The following is a 15,318-nucleotide window of genomic DNA, read 5'->3' on the forward strand; positions in this document are numbered from 1 at the left end:
TGTTTGAGATCAGCCAAGCACTCAATGGGGTGTTGCTTTTATTAATTTTTTATTTAATAAAGTGCGGTTCAGAAATGTAGTGACAAGTGATTTTCTGTTTGGATTTGACAGGTACAGTTTGCTGCAAGAATACTTTTCCTCAAAAGGTGATTTCTTAATGGTGTGTTTTGCCCCCCTCTTGGGGGAAAGTCTCATTTGCTTGGTGCTGGGGAGCATGACTTGTGTGTATTTAGATTAGTTCTGAGTGATGATAACTGCTAGGAGTAGTGTAATATCCAAATAAATTTGGGAGTGTGGGAGTTGCAGAGAGATGTCTTTTATTATCTAGAGTAGAAAACAAGCTGCTACTTTGGGGAAGAAAAATTAGATTTGATTGTAAGTAAATAGAAATGCAGACATTTTCATTCACTGGAGTTGCAGAAAAACCAAATTAGGGCATATTATATTTCTACAAACCTTATTTTACTTTGAAAACATTATAAAAATTTTAAATTTATTGTTGTGCCAATGTTTGCATAGAATATCACTTCTTACCAGGATTGTCTTAGGGGTTGTGAATAGTTCCTTCTCTTGTTTGCTTCCTGCCTTCAATCGTTCAATCCTTCCTTCCTCCTCTTTTTTATTTTTTCTTTAACTTTGTATTTTCAGATAATTATAAACACATATGTTTGTAACAGATAATACAGAGAGACCCCATATACCCATTACCAACTTACCTCTAGGTGACATCTTGCCAAACTACAGTACCATACAGAGCCAGGATATTGGCATGGATTCAGTCCAGGTACAGAGCATTGCCATCACTCCCAGGTCCTCTCCTCTTGTCCTTTTTTAGCCACACCCACCTCGCTCCTCCTTCCGGCACAGTCCCTGGCAACCAGTAATCTCTTCTCCATTTCTATAGTTTTAACTTTTTTTTTTTTTAAGATTTTTATTTATTTATTTGATAGAGACACAGCGAGAGAGGGAACACGAGCAGGGGGAGTGGGAGAGGGAGAAGCAGGCTTCACCCGATGTGGGGCTCAATCCCAGGACTCTGGGATCATGACCTGAGCTGAAAGCAGACGCTTAACGATGAGCCACCCAGGCGCCCCTAGTTTTATCATTTCAAGAATGTTACATGAATGGAATCATATAGCATGAAACCTCTTTGGATTGATTTTTATCAGGCCGCATAATTCTCTGGAGATTCATCAGGTGGTTGTGTGTATCAGTGGGTGGTTCCTTTTCATTGCAGAGTGGTGTTCCGTGGCATGGATCTGATGGATCAACCATTCACCTGCTGAAGGACATCTGGGTTTTGGCTATTATGAGTAAAGCTACTATGAACATTTATGCACAGGTTTTCACATGAACACAAGTCTTCATTTTCTGGGATAAGTGCCCAGGAATGCGATTGCTAAGTTGTATGTAGTTGTGTGTTTGGATTTTTAAGAAACTGCCAAACTATTCCAGAGTAGCTGCACCATTTTGCATTCCCACCAGCCACGTATGTGTGATCGGGGTTCTCCTTGCCAGCCTTTCTTGTCCCGCTTGTCTATTTTAGCCAGTCTGGTGGAGTGTGGCGGTGCGTTGTTGTGGTTTGGATTTGCATTTCCCTCTTTGCAGGATATCTTGGCGTAATTTGGGAGATGAGCCTGTGGGCTGCTGTGTGAGCCGCGGTGCGCGGGAAGGCTGCTGTTAGGTGGTGCTTGCGGGGCTGCCGCGGGGGTGGGGGTGCCGCTGAGCCATGCAGTTGTCGAATGTGTTAGGGTCCCGAGTGCAGTTGGAAGAAGAGATCATGGGCTGGGAGGCCGGTGGGGCTGTCCAGCAGTGTGGGGCCAGCAGGGCCCTACACTCAGGGCCCTACGCCACTGGCTCACCGCCGGGCACCATGTTCACACCCCTCTTCTGAGAGGTAAGCCCTGCGGAGGGGACCCGGGGAAGGGTCAGAATCTGAGTTTTAGCTGAGGTGTGGCCACTCTTCATTGATGTGACCTGGGGCAAGTCTTTGAGCCTCTCCTGGCTGGTTCCGCATTTTCAAAATGGAGGCTAATGCTTGGCCCTGTGTACAAGGTCAGGCTGATGGGGAGGTTCACAGGAACTAAAGGGCAGTTAAGGCACTTGGGAAACATTGTTATGTAAATAGCAGTAGCACCTTACTTAAGTTTGCTTTTATTAATAAGGTGGGAAGTCCTTTGGGACCCTCCCTCAAGTCCGCATGTAAAGTATGTGTTTTAGTTTGCTGCCTTAACAAAGTACCACTCTGAGGAGCTTAAGCTGCAGGAATTTATTTTCTCAGTTCTGGAGGCTGGAAGTCCAAGATCAAGGTGTTGGCAGGGTTGGTTCCCTCTGAGGCCTTCTGCTTGGTGTGCGGATGGCTGTATTACTGTGTCCTCACAAGGTCTTCTTCGTGGTGTTTGTGTCCTCACCTCCTCTTCCTGGATTCGGGCCCATCCTCATGACGTCATTACCTCAGTCATCTCTTTCAAGACCCTGTCTCCAAAGACATTCTCAGTTATTGGGGTGGGGGCAGAACTTAAGTGTTTGAATTTTGGGGGCTATAACCCCTAACATTATCACAAGTAAGACATGCCCTCTAAATTTTTGTGTGCTTTTGGTGGCCACCGTCTGAGTGATTATTTTTCTGCAAGGTCATGGGTCCCCAGTTCCTTGGGGATGCCTGGAAGAAGGAAGGAGGGAGATGGGAGGTGGGAGCTCGCAGTATGAGCCCTCCCTCACAAGGCTCACAGAATCTAATTTAAAGAATCAAATTAGTGTCTGTGTTCAGCCCTGGAAATTTCTTGTAATCACATGAGTGATGGGATGATACAGTGAGGGGGTTTGAGACCTGAACAGGAAGTTAAAACAGGTTGTAAGTGTGGTCAGTGGCATGGTGGGTGCACCTGGGGAACAGCTCTTCCTTAGGGGCGGCCCCATCACACTCCGCCTGCCTGTGGCATTAGGAGACCGAGCCCTCCAGCTTGGCTGTATTTCCAGTTTCGTATCGCTTGTAGTGTTGGCGTGTGGGTAGGGTGGCCAGGCCCCGTGTGGTTCCGGAATGCCAGGTGTCCAGTGATGGCAAGGAGCGCCTTTGGTACTGGATTGCATAGTCACTGTTGGGCCAAGTGCACAGCTCCAGGGCCTGCTCTTCACTCTGTAACTCGGCAGCCATCCCCCTCCCCTCAGGCACCTGAGATGCTGAAATTTCTATACGTGGGCACTCTCTGCTTCTAAAAACCAGGTGGTTTCACCCCAGCCAGATGTCTGTCAGCTTGTTAGTTTTTCACTTGGGTGCCTTGAGGAGGAAAAGGTGTTCTCTTCAGTGTGGGGTATCACAGAAGATCACAGATTGGGGGCATGGAGATGCATCTTTGAATCTCCGGTTCCTCTCTTGCCAGCCAGGTGACCTTGGGTGAGTTATTTACCGAATGCCCGAGCGTCCCCTTTGCAAATTGGTGATAATAACATCTTCCTCGGGCGGTTCTGGGGATAAAGAGAGAAGCTAGCACAAATCTGGCCCTGGGTCTGTGCTCGGTAGCTGTTTCTTTTATGCTCCCCTCGGCCTCTCAGTCTGTGCAACTCAGGCCACGTGGGCCCCATTATCTCTGCAACTCTGCAGCCCCTGCTTGTTGTAAGGGAGGGTCCCCGATGGAGGGAGAATTCCCTGGAATTTTAGTGTTCGCTCTGAAGTCCTATCGGGTTGGAGTTCCTACTGATCCCCAGAGCTCCTGAAGGGACCAGGTGAAGGGAGCCCAATAAAGCTTACGTGGATAAATCTCTTCCTGGAAACGTCACTCAGAGTCTTTGTCCTGGTGGCATTGCTTTTCACGGTTGCAGTTTGCTGCTGCATTTCCTCAAGAGTGCGATACAAATTCTGTGTGCCATCTTGAGTGATTTTGTTTAACTTACTTGGACTTGTTAGGTACGCTTTTATATGAAAATGTAACTATTGTGATTTCTTTTCTGAATTAGGGTTGGCTGGCTGCTGTAACAGAGCCCCAACATTTCCTGGGCTTCATACAATGAAAGTTTGTTATTTGTTTATGTCACAGGCCAAGTGGCTGGTGGGGAGGGGGCTCAGGGGCTCTTAAGCCTCTAGTCATCCGGGGACTCAGGCTCCTTCTGTCCTGAGGCTCTGCCCTCCGCTAGGCTCTTGGGCTCCTTACCTTTCAACCTGTGGCTGGGGAAAGAAGGAGATGGAGGACGTTTCACAGGAGCTTTTCCCTCTGCTGGGGCTGGAGGTGGTGCCCATCCCAGAACTCAGTGCCTGGCCCAACCTAACAGCATCTGGGCCTTGGAAATAGAGTCTAGCTGTGAGCCCTGCAAGAAGAGGAGGATGTGCATATTGGGGATCTCCTCTAACAGGTCCCTGCCGTCGACACCTACTTTCTATTAATCAGGAGGAATTAGACCCTTCAGCATTATTGGCACTGAACACAGAGATTGTAAGGTGTCACACCATTTTGTCCCTGAGAGTCACTTGGCAGAACAGATGTCCAGACCTCGGCAACAGTATGAAGAGATGCAAATGAGAACAGGTGCTGCCTTTTTCCTTGGCCTGTTTTCTGCTCCTTCTCTCCTGTAGATTCCAGGATGTCCTTCACTGTAGACCTGGCCCAGAGAGTACTCCTTGGGGGGTAGGGTAGACCTGTGAGCATAAGGGAGGCTGCCTTCTAAATGAGTCATCTTCATGTTTGTCTGGCAGTTCCTATTCTCACCATCCTGAAACATATGCAGCACCCCCAGATCCCATTCCTGCGTCTTTGGAATTCTTTGGGCCTCAGAAAGGTGGTGTACTTTAAGCCTGCCCATTAGAACAGTGTGTTTGTTTCTGAGTGTTGGGTTTTTTTTTATTAGAATGGAATCTTAATATTCTGAAATAACACTTGTCTTTATGACTAAGCATGCTCTGAAAAAAGGCTATAAAGGTTAATCAGTCGGGGCGCCTGGGTGGCTCAGTCCTTAAGCGTCTGCCTTCAGCTCAGGTCATGATCCCAGGGTCCTGGGATCGAGCCCCGCATTGGGCTCCCTGCTCGGCAGAAGCCTGCTTCTCCCTCTCCCACTCCCCCTGCTTGTGTTCCCTCTCTCGCTGTCTCTCTCTCTCTGTCAAATAATTGAATAAAATCTTAAAAAAAAAAAAAAGTTAATCAGTCACAGCTATAGTAACTTAAAAGTTAGGTTGGGGGGCCATTATGGTGTAGGGTAAAGAGCAGTGGACTGGGAGTCAGAATGCCTGGAATCCAGGCCAGGGCGCTCCTCTTCTGCCTTATCTACCCTCCCAGGCCTCAGGCCCTTGGAGATGGGGCAATAGTGGCCTCCATTTAGCTAGAGGAGCTAGCAAGATAATGCACGCGGTAGAGGTAGAGCTTGCGGAAGGAGAAAGCGTCTATTATTTCCTCTTTCAGAAGGAGAAAGTACTACTTTGTATTAACGATGTTAGCCTGTTATAGAGAAAATATGTGATTACTGGTGATGGTTTTAATCAGTTTCTTGTTGGAAAAGGGCAGTGTGGCAGCGTGAGCATTACTTTTCCTAAGGTTTTGTAATTTTTGTTTTATTACTAAACAAGTTGTCTAGTCATTGATTAACAGTGTGAGCCATGAGCCTTATGGAGTTAGGCACTAAGCTGAGCCGTTGAACCGATGCGCGAGGTGGATATTGATGAAGTTGAGTGTGTCCCAGCTTCCGTGAACAACGCAGTTGTTGTAAGCCACCGAGAAATTACAGGTCAAAGAAAACTGCCTTCAAATAACCTTTCTTCCTTCCTTCCAGTTTGCTTGCCAGCATTGTTCTTGGACGTGGGGGATCCAGAGCCGCCCTCTTGGGGTGTAGATCGTGGTCCAGCTCAGCAATCCCTTATGTAAAATTCTTAGGGCTAGTGGTGTTTTCAAATGCAGGTTTGTCTTGATGTGGAGAGGAAGATAGTACCTGTGTAGAAGGCTCACGTGCGTGCTGCACACCCCCAGCAGGTCTGGGGGCACCCCCACAGTCAGACATGTGGATGAGGCTGCGGGGGGTGTATGGTCACCTGCGATGTGAGGGAGGTGACCTGTGATCAGCCTGCTCTTCGCTCAGGCCCAGCTTTTGCCGTTAAATGAATTACCAGAAACTGTTTTTTTGAGTTTTGGGAGATGGCAGGGACATGGATCGTGTTTGATGTTTTTCATGGCGAAGCCAACAGCTTCAGTGCTTGTCAATCTGGGCTCTCAGGTTCTCCGATCAGAGTTTTCAGGCTGTGGTGGCTGCTGCCTGCTTGGAAACGCTTTAAAAAATGTCCTTTATAGCCTTCTGGCCTCACTGCCTGCTATGCTCCTGTCCAGCTTGGTGCTGGGCTGGTCCCAGGTCCCCATCTGTGATTTGCCCATTCCTGCCTTAGCTTCTTAGGACTCGTGCCCGGGGCCCCAGCCTTGCAGGTCTCATCCTCTCTGCCTCCTGACCCCTTCTGGAAGGGACTGCCCCTCTATTCCCAGCCCAGGCTGTGGGGACAAGTGTGTGCGAGGGCTGAGGGCCCAGCAGGAATGGCCCTGAGTCCCCAGGGCCTGGGAGTCTTGAGGCAGAAGGAGGGATGGGGGCGGGTAGTAGAGAGAGCATGGGGAGGGGGCAGGTGCACCCCAGGGTCAGGGAGTCAGCGTTGAGGAGAGGCCTGCCTTCCCCCCAGAGCTCACAGCGTTGTGGTTTTCTCTTCCTGATATCCTTAGCCAGAATCTCCTGATGTGGATTCTGGGCTGATGTAGCTGTGTGGCCAGGAGGCTGAGCTCTAGGCAGTGGGGCGCCACGAGGGGCCTGGAGCAGCTGGCCCTGAATCTGGATGACAGAGGCCTAGCTCTACCCAGGGGTACCGGTGCTGAACCCGGAAGTGTGACCCGGGGGTACACACAAACGTGGGCAGTGACCTGTTTGAGGCTCAGTGCCTTCTTCCTGTGAGTTTTCAGGGCCATCACTGCCTGTGGAGGCTGCCCCCTCAAAGCGAGGACTAGTGTTCAGGTTGGGATGCGTGCATGGGGGACTCTGCACCCCCTCTGTGCCCCAGTTTGTTCACTTGTCGACCGTGCATAACAGTAGTTGCTGCCTTAATTCATGTAAAACTGGCTTTCTGGACCTGCGCACTCTTGACATCCTGGGTTGGATAATTTTTGGTTGTGGGGGGCTGTCCTGTGCCTTTTTGGGTGCTTATCAGCATCCCTGGCCGCTACGCTAGATCTTAGGAGCACTCCCCTTCTCTCAGTTGTGACGGCCTACACAGCCATTGCCACATGTCCCCTGTGGGCAAGACGGCTCCCCTGCAGGAACGACTGGTATGAAGTGCAGGGGTGAAGCTGGACTCTGGGGCAACACCCACTGGCTGTTTACGGTGGCATCATGATGGTGTTGCTGGAAGCAGAGGCTCTCCTGATATCTGGGAAGGGCAGGCTGGGACCCTGCAGGACTGCTTCCTGAAGGGTGTGCTTTTGGGGAGAGGCCGGAGGGGAGGAAGCAAGGGGGAAGGTTGCAGGGGGAGTGGGTAGGGGCCTCCGGCCAGGCCTGCTGGCTGTGGGAAGGTGGTCAGGAGCCAGCTGTTGTTTCTTCTCCTTTTTGAGAAACACAAATGGCAGTTTAGAGGTCAGGTTCTGGGACAGGTGTGCAGATTACCAGGGGAATTAGGGACCCTCCCCGCATTCTTCCTCAGCAATCCCTTTCTGGCTGCACTGAGACCTCCAGAAATACAGGAGCTCAGGCATTCGCCATTGGAGTTGTATTTGCTGGAATAAAGGCACTTATCCAGACTCCTTTCTTCCCCCCGACAATAATAACTTATTTTCTTTAACGTAATTGACTTTTCCAGGGGCAAATAATGATTTAGCAGGAGGGAAATGTGATTATTTTTCTTCCAAATTGCTGTGCTTCTATTAACTTCACAAGATTTATTTTCAAGTCCTTCTAACGTCATGTGTGTTCTACCGCCTATTTTTCAAAGGCAGGAATGCATCTTGGTCCTCCAGGCACTGTGGCCAGGCTGCCGAGTTCTTCAGATGGTTCTTTGGGAGTGTTGCTTTGAAGATCAGCCTGGAGAGTCCAAGGGGAGGGAGAGGTGAGGATGGGAACCGATACTGGGGACCCCCACAGAATAAAGGGATGGATGGCACTCAGTCCGGCTGACCTCAGTGATGTCTGGTGGTATTTCTTTACCCAAACTCTGATATAGTCCACCCTGCGTGGTCTGGTAGTGCCACCGGGCCTTTGCGTATGTTCTCCTCTCTGTAAATAGTCTTTATTTACCTCCCACCTCCAGGCTCAGCTCAACTTGTAAACCTTTCTCCACTCACCCAGGCTGAATGCGGGCCCGCCCCCTTGCTGCTCTCTGCAGTTCTACATATACTCCTACTTGTGGGGGCAGTTGGTGCACCTTACCCGTGGCCCCTGCTGGACAGAGGGCCCTTGAGGACAAGGGCTGAGTTGTGTTCCTTTCTCTGTTCCCTGCACCTGGTATGGTCCCTGGAACACCTGTTGAATGAAGGCAGAGGGACAGAGGGATTTTATCTCAGCCAAGCATCGGGAGCTAACTTGAAAGCTTCAGATCTCCTGTTGGTGGAGAGTCACATCTCTGGGTGTGTGGCCCCTTCTGGGACGTGTGACAGAATTGCTCAGGAATCCAGTGTGTGATTGGTTTAAATGGACTGAACAGCTCCCCCACCCTAGACTTCGGGTGGCTCCCTAAGAAGAGGCCCTGCCCTGAAGGAAAGGGGATGACTGGTGCCATGCTCATACAAACTTGGTGATCAGGCAGCTCAACCACACCTCCGGTCATGTGTTCCTCAGATAGCTGGGGGCATCGGAGCATGTCTGTGACTTGGCTGACCCTGCAACTTGCCCTCCGCCCCCCCATCTTCCCCTCCTCTCAGGCTGTTTCTCAAGTCCTTCTTCATGTGTTGCTCCAGTAACATGCTTTCTCAGTCTAGCTGTTGGGGTCAAGTGCAGGGACTGGATGAACAGGAGGAGAGGAGAAGGAAAAGCCAGTTTGTGAAGGAAGATGGCAGGGCAAGTCCTGGCTCTGGGTCCTGGCGGCTGCGGAACCCCAGGGGGGCTCCGAGCAGCTTTCGGGGCCTGTGATCATCTGTAAAGTGAGATTCTTGCCCCCGTCTCTCCTGCCCTGCAGCATGGTGATGAGATGCCAGTGAAGTCAAAGTAGATCATATACACTGAAGTACTTTGTACCTGCAGAGCAGTGAACAGCTCAAAGAAACAGTCGTTTTTGTTTAGAACGGAGATCTGTAGCCTTTTTTCTGTCAAGGTCCAGATAATAAATACCTTAGGTTTTGCTGGCCAGGAGGCAAAATAGAGGGCACTACCTGGGTATGTATATAATCATTAAAAACATGGACCCACTCGGGGCGCTTGGATCGCTCAGTTGGTTAAGCGTCTGACTCTTGATCTTAGCTCAGGTCTTCATCTCAGGGTTTTAAGTCGAAGCCTGAGTTGGGCTCCTCACTGGGCGTGAAGCCTACTTAAACAAACAACGGAACCACTTGAAAGTGTAACAATCAGAAGATAGTTTGGCAATTCCTCAAAAAGTTTTAAACACACAACTACCACATCACTCAGAGATTCCACTCCTATGTCTGTTCCCTGAAGAACTGCAAACAGACGTTCCAACAAATACTTGTACATAAATGTGCACAGTGGTATTATTTACAATACCTGCAACGTGGAAACTGTCCACGTGTCCATCAGCAGATGAGTGCATAAATAAAATATGGCGCATCCATACAACGGAGGATTATTGAACCATAAAAATGAACAAAGCACTGATATACGTAACAACATGGATGAACCTAGAAAACATTATGCAGAGTGAAAGAAGACAGTCACAAAAGGACATACATCTTAGGTTTCTCTCTGTATAGGAAACGTCCAGAATAGGCAAATCCATAGACCCCAAAAGCAGATTACTGGCTGCCGGGGGCTGGGGAAAGAGGGAATGGGGAGTGACTACTATAATGGGGATGAGGTTTCCTTGGCGGGAGACAAAAATATCTTAAAATAGACCTAGAACCACATAGAGTTGGTGGTTGCACAACATTGTGAATGTACTAAATGCTACCACATTGTATACTTCCTTACTTCATTTATATATTTATTTACTTTACTCCTACAACATTCCTGTTAAGTGAGTGCTATTTTTGATCTCCATTTTATAGAGGAGACTGAGGCACCAAATTTTTTTTTTTTTAAGATTTTATTTATTTGAGGGAGAGCGAGAGAGAGCACAAGCAGGGTGAAGGGCAGAGAGAGAAGCAGACTGACTCCCCGCTGAGCAGGGAGCCCGATGTGGTACTCGATCCTGGGAACTCTGGGATCATGATCTGAGCCAAAGGTAGATGCTTAACCGACTGAGCCACCCAGGTGCCCGGCACCACATTTTTTTAACTAATTGCTTGAACCAAATCATACACTTTAAAATGGCTAATTTTATGTTACATGAGTTTTACCTCATTAAAAAAAATGGTGGAAAGCATTCTTTGTGGATGGGCAGTACAAAGTCAGCCTGTGGCCAGATTTGGTCTGCGGGTTGTGGATTGCCAGCCCCTGGCTTAGAGTCTTCATGATCCTTTCAGTTTAGAATAATGGCTATTTTGTCATAGTATTATGTACTAATTAGAAAAGGATGCAAGCTATCTGAAAGGTAGAAAGATGTCAGAATCTTGTAGGCATTCTCTAAATAATGTACCATTCAGAAATATCCACCCTTCTAAGTGTATCTGTATTCCTGTGTTGAGTGTGGATAGAAAAATGGGAGGTCCATAGACTTTTTTTTTTTTTTTAAAGATTTTATTTATTTGACAGAGACACAGCGAGAGGGGGAACACCAGCAGGAGGAGTGGGAGCGGGAGAAGCAGGGGCTCGATCCCAGGACCCCGGGGATCATGACCTGAGCCGAAGGCAGACGCTTAAGGACTGAGCCACCCAGGCACCCCGGGAGGTCCATAGACTTTTAAGGCTGAAAGGACATTCAGTCACCTGGTTTTTTGGGTTGAGGAGTTGGGCGTGGTGGGAGCAGAGCTGGGACACTCTCTGGCACCCAGTCCAGAGCTTTGGTAAACATTGGGGCCCTTCAAATGCTCGGAGTCGGGGAGGGGCAGTGAAAGTTGAGTGAAAGGTAAAAAAAATAAAATAAAAAAAGGTGATTTAACAGAAATCCAATTCTTTAGGGTCCCTGCCTCTTCAACTGTGTTGCTTCCAGTTGAACAGAAAATAAAATCTCCATTTTGCACTTTATCTGACCAACAGTTACCAGTGGGGACCAGATGTGGTCAAGGGCTCTAAAACATTTGTCTGCAAGATTTCCCTCTTTGATCTCTGTGATTTATAGGCAGGCACTTAAAGGTGGGATTAACGTGGAATGAGCCCCTCAGTGAAGAATCTAAGTCCCTGGCTGTGAAGGATTGGATGAAAGAGTTTCTTAAGGACAAAGTTTTAAAAATCGTGGCATAAACAGTATTGCATTAATACTTCTATTTTTAAAGTCGATGTTTTATTTACCTGCCGAAGTCTGCCGCTTACCCCGCAGGTATGTGCAGCCGCTTTGCAGATTTTCTTTAAATGTGTCAGCCTACAACATTTTTTCTTTTCTTTTTTTTTTTACAGCTTACACAGTTTTCACTGAGCTTGCACCTTTTTCACTGACCTGGTGTAATGATTCATCTCGTGGTTGGGAAGGCACCACTAGACTGAAGAAATGGGATGGTAGTGTTGAGTCTTGTTTGCAGTTTTTATGAACATTTCTTGTTTCATGCAGCCCGCCTTGCTGGGCAGTCGGCCTAATTTGCCTTCTGCTTGTGTTCTAAAGTACTTTTAATTATGTGTGTGTGTGCACATGGAGTTAGAGCTGCGTGAAATCCTGGCACTACCTAGTCCTGTTTCTTCACTTTACCCAGTGGGTCTCCTCATGCCTTTTCTTACCACTCAGGGGATTCATGGGTATGTTTCGAAAATACACACATTTCAGAGTGTGCGTAGGTGCATCTGTAGGGACAAACTCCAAACCTCAGGGGATAGCTGAGACCCCAGTGGAATCATGTTATTAGAAAGCCTTTCCTGTGACACATCTAGAGCATGGAAGCTTCTGGTTTCTTCCTTTTCTGAGAAGGTAAGTTGGGGGAATACATAGAATGTCAAGGAGAGATGATTTTTTTTTTTTTTAAGATTTTATTTATTTATTTGAGAGAGAGAATGAGAGACAGAGAGCACGAGAGGGAAGAGGGTCAGAGGGAGAAGCAGACCCCCCGCTGAGCAGGGAGCCCGATGCGGGACTCGATCCAGGGACTCCAGGATCATGACCTGAGCCGAAGGCAGTTGCTCAACCAACTGAGCCACCCAGGCGCCCCAAGGAGAGATGATTCTTAACAATGAAATAAGCCTTCCCTAACTGCTGCTATTGGTTAGTGACATGAACCTCGTCTTCATCACAGTGGGCAGAGGGCCTGAAGAGCTTCGGCTGACCACGCAGGTGGTAGACTCTGCTCTCCAGTATTGACTGCCGCAGGGAGGCCGACCAATGGCATCAGTGGGGAGCTCTGTGACTGGAATAAAATGCTGTGGCTATTTGAAGTCAAAGGCTAAAAAGTCATCAGTGACCTGTAATATCTGTGGGAGTGTGAAGGGCAGCTGAGGAATTAGCCTGGATATTTGGGGTGTGGAGACGGCAGTGGGTCAGGCTGGTGTGGTTGTGACTGGTGTTTGAGCAGACTAAACAGCACGATCTGTGTAACAGTGTTTAGTGTGATGCTTGGCACCTTGTCACCGCTTGATACTTGGAACACCATCGCTGGCATAGCATCAGCCTGAAAATCCATCCCTGGTGACAAAACAACCTAAGTTTAGTGTACTTCTGTCTTCTGGTAAAAAATTTTAAAAAGATTAGAGTGCTGTTAAGTAGAATCATTGGATTTCCACATGAATTACTTGATGTGTTTTCTCAAAGTTCAAAATTACGCTTTAATCTAAATTTAGATATCCAGGAAAAGTAGACAAAAGAAAAAAAATTAAACTGTGAAAAACACCATTTTCACGTATTTGCATACATTTACATATTAACTTGAAGGAAAACAGTTCCTTATGATTGTAAACAATATCTCGACTGGATCACTTAATAAATACTTTATGATGGAAAATGGAGATGTTTTGGGTTATTTCCTCCCCCCCCAAAAGATAGGTTGTAACCCCTGTGCCTCAGAATGGGACCTTATTAGAAAATTAGGGACATTGCAGATATAGTTAATAAGATGAGGTCATACTGGATTAGGGTAGGCCTTTAATTCAGTATGACTGCTGTCCTTATAAGAAGGGAGGAGACATATGAGAAGAAGGCCATGTGAGGACAGAGGCAACAGGTGGAAATTAGGCTGCCGCAAGGTGCCGAGGCCCAGGGGCACCTGTGGCTACTGGGAGCTGGGGGAGGCGAGGGATGGATCCTCTCCTAGAGGCTTTGCGGGGAGCACAGCCTTGCCCACACCCTGGTTTTGGATTCTGGCCTTCAACACTGTGAAGGAAATAAGTTTCTATTGTCCTGAGTCCCCACGTTTGCAGTCATTGGTTATGGCAGCCCGGAGATTGAGGAGTAGGGCAGAAATGCACTTGAGCTGATGAAGAGGGTCAGTGGAGAGAGATTGTGAGCTTGTAGCGGCCCCCTTGGGACCCTGCTCTGTCTCCATTCAGTGAGGAGCGGTCTCCTGACCCGCAGAGAGATCGTGCTCTAGTATCTTTTGTGTTGTCTTTTTAGAGAACTGTCTGGAGACCGAGGTGGTTAACTATGTGCCAGGTATGTGATAATGTTAAGTGATGTCAGGCTTTCTTTGGTCTGCTGCTTTCTTTCAGTTTGGATTGGATGTGAAGTTTATGGACCAGAACTTGAGGTGAATAGGAGATGCTTAATTAACTGCCATCCCTCCAAAGGGGTCAGGCACTGAAGTGTACATTGGAGATTCTTCCGGTGCAGTTAACTTGGTGGTTTGTATATGAGTGGATGGTCTCCTTTTTTCCCTCCAAAGAGAATCTCTGTCGGGAGTTACTTCCACTCCTTCATGCAGCAGATACCGAGTCACAGAGGCCTCCGTGGCTGACGCCCCCTTGGCTGGGGACCCAGCGAAGAACAAGGTGGACTTTGGTGTGTGCCCTTGGGTTGCCAACAATCTAGTGGGAAAGACAGGCTTGGGACCAGCTGGTTATGATGCTCGGAGTGAGTGCTCTCTCAGGGTGAGGACACGTGACAGGCAGGTGAGGGCTACCTACCCAGGGGCTGGACAGTCTGGGAACGCTGCTCCCAGCTGCCTCCAGAAAATACCCCAGGGGATGAGGGGGTGCTCTCGGTAGAGGAAACTGCGTGTCTGAGGTTTGGAGTTCAGATGAGTGGCTTGTTGGAGCACCTGAAAGAATAAAACATGAACTGAGTAAAGATTCCCTGGATTCAGAATATAAAACCTGAGCGAGATGAAGGATTCAGAGCCCTCAGGGTTTCCTGCGGGGGGAGGTGGGAAGAGCGAGGGAGCATCAGACCCATTTCTCTGGGACATCCTGCTCTGTGGCAGGCTTCGCCCTGGCTCTCAGCCCTGATTGATTCTGGAGAGCTGTGTCCTGGCCTGGTGGCTGGGCCCTGTCCCCTGGGGGCCTTAGCGGAGCCCGTAGCCTGACTTGTAAACTTGGCTGGCATTATTAAGTCTCCCACTTCCAATTTAGCAGAAACTAAGGAGAAATGGGCTTTCTTGCTTCCATTTATAAGCGTTATTTTGCAGTTGCCACACAGGCCACATTGTCCTGAGCCCGAAGGGCTGATGTATTGAGTCTAGACTGGAATTATGGTTGAGTATTTAATCAGGTCACTTTCAGAAGCTTGGCCAAGGGCATTTAATCTCTTGAGGCGTTTTCATATGTCTTGTTTGAGGATGGCATCTCTGTCCAGGAGGACCTCAGGGAAGAAAATGTACTAACCGTGAAAGCTGCCATTGTCTGGGGAGGCAGAAGGAGCCGGGGCTTACAGCCACGGATAGATCTATTAGGTACAGATGAAAATCCATGCAAGTTGATTTGCGTCAGAATTGATCCTGCAACTCGTTGTCAGGTCCTGTTATGGGCTGGATGGTTACTGGCCTGGATCCCTGAGGGTTCAGGGATGGTTTGCAGTTGCACTGAACTGGGGGTGAGGCCTGGCGGTACCCCTCGAAGGTTGTGAAGTATTTAGAATTAACCTCACCCTCCAGGTTTGCTCATCTGTAAACCATGGATAATACTAGCCGCTGCCACTTGGTGTTGTCACGGATTACACGTCGACACCCAGGGCGTGGTGTTGCTTATCGGCCTCGCTGT

At 48.4% G+C, this 15,318-nt stretch overlaps 1 protein-coding gene across 5 annotated transcripts in view; it reads left to right on the forward strand.

Annotated features, from left to right (window-relative positions):
- DOCK1 (dedicator of cytokinesis 1) overlaps positions 1 to 15,318 on the forward strand; it is a 489,580-nt gene that overhangs the window by 4,357 nt on the left and 469,905 nt on the right. The gene's annotated exons all lie outside the window — the stretch shown is intronic.

This window comes from Mirounga angustirostris, unplaced genomic scaffold (genome assembly GCF_029215605.1).
Source record: "Mirounga angustirostris isolate CCGP_5_RB_7025 unplaced genomic scaffold, mMirAng1.0.hap1 SCAF_6, whole genome shotgun sequence".
In the NCBI taxonomy this organism is placed as follows: domain Eukaryota; kingdom Metazoa; phylum Chordata; class Mammalia; order Carnivora; family Phocidae; genus Mirounga; species Mirounga angustirostris.